The following is an 11,375-nucleotide window of genomic DNA, read 5'->3' as shown; positions in this document are numbered from 1 at the left end:
GGACTAGTCCACTTGTAGTCAGCATGTGAGGCTGGAAATCGCTTAGGTACATGCAAGCTTCATCAAAACTGCACGACTCAGGCTCAGGGTTGTCACTGACGGTGGGACCATCATTGGAAGCTGGTGCTGGTGCTGGTGCATTGCTTGGCAGCGACTGTCGCTTCTTAGTTGGTTTTAACACGACCCTTCGCCTTTTGCCGCCTCCATGATCATAGATACGGGAAAAATGCGGTGATACACACCAATATCCTCCAACAAATTGGGGCTCAATACGGTGAAAACAGGGATCGCTACATAACCTTTTCCTTACTGCACGCTTCCACGTATGAGGATTTGGCGAAAATTTGTAAAAGTCATAGTTTTCGATAAAATACTGATAAATTTGAGCAACTGTTGCCATCTTATCATCTGTTGCATTAATCGCGGCCCATATCAAATACGCATAACTTCTGTCGGGTTTTTGGAAAGCGGGCTGCACTTGAACACTCATGGCGGGTGGGTCTCTGGAGAAACAAAGTGTCCCAGAATTGCTTCAAGGTATGACCATTGCTACCAAAATTGTGCATACAAAGACACTACAAATAATCCAAACGATATCCGATGGACAAATAATGTAATAAAACGTTCCCGATCAGAGTCCAACTTAGAAGATGATTAGTTAATGTGAGCCCTGTATGTGCTCAGTGTGTTAGTGACTCAGCCACCGGATGGGGTAATCATGTGTAAGGAGGATAGATGCAAACGGCAGCGCCGTGTCTCCAGCCAGGAGACTATGACCGGCAACACACACTGCAATCCTCCGCCACTGCCCTCACAGACCCAGTGTCACACACAGAAAGCAGTCCCACTGCGGGGATGAAGGGTATGTACTCACAGTCTTGACACATCGCATCCGACTCAAATGCTGAGAGAAGTTACTCTGATCCGGGACCGTGATGACGCGTGCTCCAGCCCATGCAGGTAAGATAGTCACAAGGGGGTAATCAGGTGGTGCACAGCTGCCGTCAGGATATGAATCAGGAAGTCCACACGCTTAATATCTAAAAGGCTATATTTAATGAGTGCATAACACAAAAAAACAAACTGCTACAAAAAACTTCTTGACGCGTTTCGTCCTGCTGGGGACTTTGTCAAAAGAGTAACTGGCATTGACCCCCGTGACGCTTATATAGGGAGACAAGAATGTCTATTGGGTGGATGTGATTGAATCAGATGTTAAACACACCAGATGTATAATGAAATAATCATGGTTTAGGTAACATAACCTCTAATTAACCCTCTCACAGATCCTCACTTATAAGACGTCACTCAGGGCCAATCTCATGCAGTAACATACAAAAGTAACAAACAAGTAACCACACAATATTTAAAAACAATCCTTAACACTGCCATCTAGATACAAAGATCTATCTTGCACCAAACAATTGCCAGTGGTAATGTAGCAGAAACAGCAACATATATCATATAACATGTATGGTAAAGAATGGACAAAATCACAATTCATGTAAAGCTATTATAGTACACTATGGACTTTGTATAGAATATGTTGAGTCATATCTCTGAAAACATGAATAATGTCTACTCTAATCTAATCACACAATAGAATATATTTATATTTAATAATATTAAATCATACAATTTTATAATAATCATTATACCGCTAGATATAAAAATAAAAATATACACCACTATAAATCTAATAGTGCTTCTACATAATATCACATTAGCAACAACACTATCTAAAAATTATTCAAAGATCATATATAAAGGAACTTATACAAAAACCTTAAATGTATATCAAACTAAAAAGTGCTTGAGATCCCACTCTACATTAATTCCTGTGGGGTGTAATGTGTTCATGGCATGTATCCAATACATCTCCCCTGTATTAAGTTTGTTAATTCTATCTCCCCCTCTAGGATGGATACCTACATGTTCAAGAGCTGAGAAAGAAAATGTGGAAATATCTCCTAGACTACACATTGAAAAATGTCAAGACACTGGATGTAACATATCCTTCTTTAGAATATGTCTAATGTGTTCTTGAATCCTTACTCTCACCGGTCTAATGGTACGGCCAATATAAGACATTTTACACCCACATTGTAAATGATAGATCACGTAACTGGAGTGACAATTCATAAATTTACCAATACGATGAATACCCTCACATGTGGGAACACTTTTTTTAGCTTGAGCATATTTACAAACTGAGCACCGCCCACATGGGAAAAAACCTCTTGGTATATTACTAAACTGTGATCTTTGGGGATTGGCATTAAATAGACTTGGTGAGAGGTGAGAACCTAAAGTTTTAGTTTTTTTATAGATAAACCTTGGTCCTCCCTGTACCAGGGGTGCTATGTCCTTGTCTAGAGTAAGTATTTTCCAATGCTTGTGAAATATATCTCTGATCGCTTTAGCTTGTCTACTATAGACTGAAATAAAGGATGGACACATAGAGTCATTTTCATAATTGTATCGTCTCTTGTTCTTATTATATTTTTTAGATTTAATAACTTCTTCTCTATCAAGAGTGTCTGCATATTCAAATGCTTTAATAATATCAACATCTTTGTATCCTCTTTCTTTAAAACTATTTGCCATTTCAAGGGAATGATTCAGAAACATATCATTATTCGAACAGAGTCTTTTTAAACGAATAAACTGAGCCTTTGGTATACTCCTAATCAGAGCTGGAGGGTGACAACTGGTCGCACATAAAAGAGCATTTTTGGACATGGGTTTCCGAAAGATATCTGTCTGTATCTTTTTATTAGTATCTATAAAAAGTGTGATATCTAAGTAATCTATATGGTGAATGTTTTCTGTGTGTGTAAATTTTAAATTATAATCATTAGTGTTAAGTGTATTAATGAAAGTGGAAAGTGAGTCAGAATCCCCATCCCACACCAAAATAAGATCATCAATGAAGCGTTTGTAAAAGATGATGTGACTACGAAATAAATTAGAATCGTGATAAATGTGACGTGACTCCCAAAGACCCATAAAAAGATTCGCATAAGAAGGAGCGAAAGAAGAACCCATAGCTGTGCCTAATTTTTGTAAATAATATTGTGAATCAAACATAAAATAATTGTGTGTTAATAAAAAAGTGACTGATTCCAATAAAAAAGTGCTCAAAGTGACTGATAATTCTGATAAATCCCGAAAATGTTGAAGTGCATATATGCCCTGTTCGTGTGAAATGATGGAATACAGGGAAGCCACATGAAGTGTGACCCACCTGTATCCCCGCTTCCATTCCAAGTCCCTTATGGACCTAATTAGATCTGAAGTATCTTTAATGTAAGATGGTAATTGATATACCAATGGTTGAAGAAACCTATCCACATACCGCGACAACCCATCTCCCAAAGATCCAATACTCGCCACAATGGGTCGACCAGGAGGGTCAACCAGCGACTTATGGATCTTTGGGAGATGATGGAATATAGGTGTCACGGGATGTGGGCAGGCCAAGTACTCTAATTCTTTCTGATTTATAACATTAAAAATCTTTCCCATGTCCAAAAGCTCCATATATTGTTTAAGATAGTCATTAGTCGGATTTGACTTAAGTTGTTGATAAAGGGTTACATCCTTTAATTGCCTATAGGCCTCTTTCACATATTGATCAGAAGATAGGATCACTAGGGCCCCTCCCTTATCTGCCTTTTTAAAAATCAATCTCTGGTCACGTTTTAGAACCTCCAGCTGTTGGACTTCTGAAATTGTAAGGTTGTTATTCCCAACATTTGAAAAAGAAAAACCTTTATTCAACAACTTAATATCCCGTTCTACCAGTTTCTCAAAGGTCATAATGAACGGTCCTCTTTGAGAACTTGGACAAAAAATAGATTTTTTCCTAAACCCAGAATCTTGATAATCAAAAAATGATTGTGTAGACGTGCTAAGCGATTCTCCTTGTTGTTCCAACATATCTTCCATATCGGATAAGAGACATTGATCTTTAAAGTCAAACAATACATGATCATCATTACATACATTATCAGCCATTGAACCTTCTACATTTTTATTAGAGGATATTTGTTTACCCCTTTGAGTAAAAAAAAATTTCAGGGATAATTTTCTGGTGAATTTCTGTAAATCAATTACAGTTTCAAATAATTGAAAATTGCCAGTGGGTGCAAATCCTAACCCACGGTTAAGTAGGGATAACTGATCAATAGTTAACTCAATCCCTGAGAGATTGATCACATTATCTATTGATTCATTCAAGTGTATTTTTTCCTTTTCGTTCTGCCTCTTGTTTCCCCGTTTCCTCTTTGATCTTCGTGTTCTACTGAGTTTTTTGATATACTATTGGAAACCAATTTAGAGTCTGATTTAAGTGGTCTGGAAAACATAAAGGCAGTTGACGTAGATGGTTTAGGGAACACACAAGATGGCGCTCAATACCTAAACACAGTGAATAATATAATATATAAACACTTAATGGAAAAACTATGTATATAAATGTGAAGGTAAACACAAAATACAATGTAAAAATAAAGACACTCAAACCCTTAGACGGACTGTTTCAAGGTCCACACGAAACATAGGAAGAAAAAACCAGGGGAGCGTAGATACCTTTAAAAAGAAAAAAAGACAAACATAGTGCAACCTGTAGCAAAATATGTTATAAGGAGCTCCCAGCTGGACACCACATACTAAGGCCAATGCCTAATAGGATATATCAGCAGGAACAATTCGGAGGAGATAATCTTTAGAAAAGAGAAGCACACATGCAGTATCCAATAAAATACAGTTTATCCAAAAATGATAAAAGTGGAGGCTTACAGAATCCCAATGGGAAAACAGCATTGACGGTGGTGATCTCAAGACCACATCACAGCGTCTCTGTGTCAGCAAACCGCCACGGTACACTTCAGCCTGGAGCCGTCTCGTCACTTCCGGTCTTGGGGCCGTCACGTCACTTCCGGTTGCGCCGCCGGTAGGAAAACAGCTACGGATACCCAGGCACTCTCTCCTTCTTGATTAAGAGGTCACGCTCAACGCGTTTCGCCGTTCTTGCAGACGGCTTCGTCAGGAGTAGCAGTGACCTGTCCTGGGTGTCTTATTTATACCCATACTGCTATCAAACTCCCCTCCTCCATAGGATGATTGATAGAACATCCCCCAAAGTCACGGGCCAATTACATGCATGTGACCGCACACAGGGAAATACATATACTTAAAAACAGTGATAAACATTTAATTATACAATTATAATAAAATAGTTTAATAGTACCAAAGCATATTTTAAAAACATATTAAAAATAATAATAATCCTAACTCATAATAAAATACACATTAAAGTATATAAAAAACACATCAGCTATCCTACTCTTTCTTAGTCATATTGAGCAGACGATAGATGAATCTTAAAAAGACAAAGAAATTAGGTTAGAGTACAACATCAAATTCCAATAATCTTATGAAATGAGGCATAGTTATAAGGACATCTTGACTATTTTAGACATAGATCGGACCACAAAGACTGAACACCAGTCAATAAAAAATGCTCTCAAAAATTATATAAAAGGTGCAATCCCATCTAAATCCTATAAAAATATGAAATTTACAGAAAAAATAGAAAAAACACCAGATTAAAGAAAAACACCAAATTTAAAGAAAAACACCAAGTTCAAAGTCCACATTCAGGCCTTGTGGCACTAAGGTTTTGAGAGAAAAGATCCAAAAACTCTCTCTTTTCTTCAGTGCAACATTTCTGTCCCCACCTCTCCAGTGGGGCAGAACATGTTCAAGCACTGTAAACCTTAGTCCTGAAGTGTCACCTTGGTGTATATTGATGAAGTGATTGGATAAAAAGTGATGTGTTTTTTATATACTTTAATGTGTATTTTATTATGAGTTAGGATTATTATTATTTTTAATATGTTTTTAAAATATGCTTTGGTACTATTAAACTATTTTATTATAATTGTATAATTAAATGTTTATCACTGTTTTTAAGTATATGTATTTCCCTGTGTGCGGTCACATGCATGTAATTGGCCCGTGACTTTGGGGGATGTTCTATCAATCATCCTATGGAGGAGGGGAGTTTGATAGCAGTATGGGTATAAATAAGACACCCAGGACAGGTCACTGCTACTCCTGACGAAGCCGTCTGCAAGAACGGCGAAACGCATTGAGCGTGACCTCTTAATCAAGAAGGAGAGAGTGCCTGGGTATCCGTAGCTGTTTTCCTACCGGCGGCGCAACCGGAAGTGACGTGACGGCCCCAAGACCGGAAGTGACGAGACGGCTCCAGGCTGAAGTGTACCGTGGCGGTTTGCTGACACAGAGACGCTGTGATGTGGTCTTGAGATCACCACCGTCAATGCTGTTTTCCCATTGGGATTCTGTAAGCCTCCACTTTTATCATTTTTGGATAAACTGTATTTTATTGGATACTGCATGTGTGCTTCTCTTTTCTAAAGATTATCTCCTCCGAATTGTTCCTGCTGATATATCCTATTAGGCATTGGCCTTCGTATGTGGTGTCCAGCTGGGAGCTCCTTATAACATATTTTGCTACAGGTTGCACTATGTTTGTCTTTTTTTCTTTTTAAAGGTATCTACGCTCCCCTGGTTTTTTCTTCCTATGTTTCGTGTGGACCTTGAAACAGTCCGTCTAAGGGTTTGAGTGTCTTTATTTTTACATTGTATTTTGTGTTTACCTTCACATTTATATACATAGTTTTTCCATTAAGTGTTTATATATTATATTATTCACTGTGTTTAGGTATTGAGCGCCATCTTGTGTGTTCCATATATCTGTTTTTGTTTTATTAAGATAGGCTGCACTATTTTTCACAATGGAAGATATAGAAATAGATAACAACTGCTCCAATATTTTCACTAGAAGACACACGAGATCTGTGGACTTCAATAGTATTCTGAAATTAGATTTGGATAAAGCCCCTATTATAGGGGAAGCAAATATCCTTGCATCAGAATTTGATAAATTGGAGAAGTTGTTAACTAAAGATATTAAGAAATTTTGGGATTACACCTTTTTAGAGCAATATGTTTTAAGTGGAAGAGTCCCAAGAGGCCTTAGAATTAATAAGGATCCATCCATGGATTTGGAAGATGAAAGCTTCCTTGACAAGTGGTATGGTCTTTTAGAGAAATGTTCTAATGACCTAATGGGTTTAGTTATAGAACAACAGAAACATCATGTGTCACAAATTGACATAGAGGTGAAAGAAATTGAAGAGAGAATTGGTACTTTAGATCAGACCGCTCTCTTCAAAGAAAAAGATGCACAACTGCAAAAGAAATTAGATAAATTATGGAAAGAAACAATTACAAAGAAAGTAAAGAAATTTTTAAGAGATGAGGAGGACTATAAAGACGGGCCCCCTAGAAAACTTGAGAAAATTGAATCCAGTGCTGTTAAAATAGTGGATAAAACCATTCTAAAATCTAAAATAACCCCAAAAAAACCCTCACCAAAAAAGGACATATCTAAGGGAAAGAAAAAACCTAGAAAATACACCCCTAAAAAAACTAGGAAAAGTCCAGAAAGGGAAAATTGGAGGACAAAACCATATAGAACCCCACACCAACAGGGTAATAAATATGCTAAAACACAAGTAAGCATAGAATTAACCCCGAAAAGATCTATGAGTATAGATTATGACTCAGAAGGGGAAATTAGTATATATAATAGAAAAGAACAACGAGAAACCCAAAGAGATAAAATGTTTCAGAAAGGTGGCCTTAAGTTTAACAACAAGAAGGATTTTTTAGGGGAGGGGGGGTCAACTTCTTTTCAGGGAATAAATTCATATGCCCCACTGATGAGAAGGGATCACTCCTCGGAAAAAAGGAAAAGGGAAAAAACCGACGAAAACGGGGAAGGGGACAGAAAGAAATACCAAAAGAAACCCAAGAAATAGGTAAAAACATATTCAACTTGAGCTCTAGGGTATTAACCAAACCCGAAGAGTCCCTTATTTCCAAAGGTTTAAAGTTCGCCCCCACTGTAAGCTCTAGTAATTTTGGCCTTTTTTTGGATGCCCAAAGATTTTTAAGGAAACTAACTATCAAAAGATTCTTTAGGCAGAAGGAGGTTGAGCTTAGAACCAGTGAAAACTCGAAAATAGATTCTAAGATAGATCCTAAAGAAGTTGACACTCAACCTAAAAGAGATATGACACTATCACAAGAAAATGCACATATTGTGATACATTCAGGTCTAAAACCATCCTCTACCTTTTACCCAAAACATATGAAAGGTAAAAACCTAGATGTCTTTACACAACTAGTTCAGAAAGATTTCGAAAAGCTAGCTAGTTCTGATCAGAAATTTGAGAATAATTTGAGTAAAAACGAAAGAGATGCCCTCAAAATCCTGCAGAAAGACACTAGCATTGTAATTAAACAAGCTGACAAGGGAGGAGGAGTGGCCATTCTCAACAGGGAAGACTATATATCTGAGGCACATCGGATTTTAGGTGATAAAAATACTTACACACCTCTAAAAAAGGACCCAACCTCAGACTTTCTGTGTAAATTAAAAACTTTGCTGGACAAGGGGAAACAAGATGGAGTCATAAATGAGAGCGAATACAAGTTTTTGCATAAAGAACATCCTATTAAACCCATCTTTTACTATCTCCCTAAACTCCATAAGAGTTTAGTAAATCCCCCAGGAAGACCAATAATAGCAGGTATAGATTCCCTGACGTCAAACTTGTCGGCATACATAGACACGTATCTGCAGAAATATGTGAAAGAACTTCCGTCATATCTGAAAGACACTACAGATATTCTGCAAGTTATAAATAACCAAAGATGGGAAGAAGGATGGTTTCTTGCCACATGTGATATAACTTCGTTATATACGTGTATTAGTCATAAAGATGGACATGATGCCATAGACAGAGCGTTATCTAAGGATACAAATATGCCTCCTGAACAGGCAAACTTTATCCTAGACGGGATAAAATTTATCCTAGAGCACAACTATTTCCTGTTTGAAGGAGTATACTACCTTCAGAAGTGTGGTACCGCCATGGGCACGAAATTTGCACCCAGCTATGCAAATCTTCTCATGGGTGCATGGGAGGAAGACCATATTTGGTCTATTGCAGAGCTGGGTGTGGATTTGTGCCTGTGGCGGAGATATATCGACGATATATTCTTTATTTGGAGAGGGGACGAGGAAAGTCTCAAAAGATTTATAAACTATCTTAATGATAACTTACTCAACCTCAAATTCAACTGTGAGTACAGTCGGGAAAGGGTTAACTTCCTGGACCTGACTGTACTCATAGAAGAGGGAGAGATTAGGACTCAAACCTTCTTCAAAGACGTCGATATCAATAACTTTATCACACCCTCCAGTTGCCATCACCCGAAATGGCTACAAAATGTACCATATGGTCAAATACGAAGGGTCAAGAGGAACTGTTCGAATGATGACGTGTTTAATACACAATCTCAATTTATGCAAGAAAGGTTTAGGGAAAAGAAATATGAAGAGCAAGTTATTCAAGATGCAGTAGAAAAAGTAGGATGTCTAGAAAGGAAAGATCTTATAAAAAACACAGAAAAAGTTAAAACTAAAAAGAACTTTGACTTCTCTTTTCTCACAAACTATAATAGACAATCCGAAAAAATAACTAAAATAATACGCAAACACTGGCATATTGTCCAAAATGACACTATCCTAGGTGAAATAGTACCTGAAAGACCGACAGTCATTTTTAAAAAAGCTAATTCACTAAAAAATGCACTTGCACCTAGTGCTTTACAAAAGGTTTGTAAAGAGAGTAATAGGTGGTTACCCCAAATAAAGGGGTTTTTTGGGTGTACCACATGCCTGGCATGTAGACATAGATCGGACGATAAGTTTGGATTCCAGTCTAATATTACCAAAGAAAAGTTTTTCATAAAACAACACATTACGTGTAGATCAGAATACGTGGTTTACCTAATACAGTGCCCTTGTGGGCTTCAATACGTAGGCCAGACCACTAGGCCAGTTAAAACACGTATTCTGGAACACATTGGTAATGTGCGTAGAGGTGTCACTACTCACTTTTTATCCAATCACTTCATCAATATACACCAAGGTGACACTTCAGGACTAAGGTTTACAGTGCTTGAACATGTTCTGCCCCACTGGAGAGGTGGGGACAGAAATGTTGCACTGAAGAAAAGAGAGAGTTTTTGGATCTTTTCTCTCAAAACCTTAGTGCCACAAGGCCTGAATGTGGACTTTGAACTTGGTGTTTTTCTTTAAATTTGGTGTTTTTCTTTAATCTGGTGTTTTTTCTATTTTTTCTGTAAATTTCATATTTTTATAGGATTTAGATGGGATTGCACCTTTTATATAATTTTTGAGAGCATTTTTTATTGACTGGTGTTCAGTCTTTGTGGTCCGATCTATGTCTAAAATAGTCAAGATGTCCTTATAACTATGCCTCATTTCATAAGATTATTGGAATTTGATGTTGTACTCTAACCTAATTTCTTTGTCTTTTTAAGATTCATCTATCGTCTGCTCAATATGACTAAGAAAGAGTAGGATAGCTGATGTGTTTTTTATATACTTTAATGTGTATTTTATTATGAGTTAGGATTATTATTATTTTTAATATGTTTTTAAAATATGCTTTGGTACTATTAAACTATTTTATTATAATTGTATAATTAAATGTTTATCACTGTTTTTAAGTATATGTATTTCCCTGTGTGCGGTCACATGCATGTAATTGGCCCGTGACTTTGGGGGATGTTCTATCAATCATCCTATGGAGGAGGGGAGTTTGATAGCAGTATGGGTATAAATAAGACACCCAGGACAGGTCACTGCTACTCCTGACGAAGCCGTCTGCAAGAACGGCGAAACGCGTTGAGCGTGACCTCTTAATCAAGAAGGAGAGAGTGCCTGGGTATCCGTAGCTGTTTTCCTACCGGCGGCGCAACCGGAAGTGACGTGACGGCCCCAAGACCGGAAGTGACGAGACGGCTCCAGGCTGAAGTGTACCGTGGCGGTTTGCTGACACAGAGACGCTGTGATGTGGTCTTGAGATCACCACCGTCAATGCTGTTTTCCCATTGGGATTCTGTAAGCCTCCACTTTTATCATTTTTGGATAAACTGTATTTTATTGGATACTGCATGTGTGCTTCTCTTTTCTAAAGATTATCTCCTCCGAATTGTTCCTGCTGATATATCCTATTAGGCATTGGCCTTAGTATGTGGTGTCCAGCTGGGAGCTCAATATAACATATTTTGCTACAGGTTGCACTATGTTTGTCTTTTTTTCTTTTTAAACGTAGATGGTTTAGGATCTGATCTACGGGTATCATTATGTTCCCTCCCATAGTCATCTGACCTATCGAATG

Source organism: Ascaphus truei, chromosome 5, assembly GCF_040206685.1.
Source record: "Ascaphus truei isolate aAscTru1 chromosome 5, aAscTru1.hap1, whole genome shotgun sequence".
Taxonomy (NCBI): domain Eukaryota; kingdom Metazoa; phylum Chordata; class Amphibia; order Anura; family Ascaphidae; genus Ascaphus; species Ascaphus truei.
Note: the sequence above shows the minus strand (reverse complement) of the source record.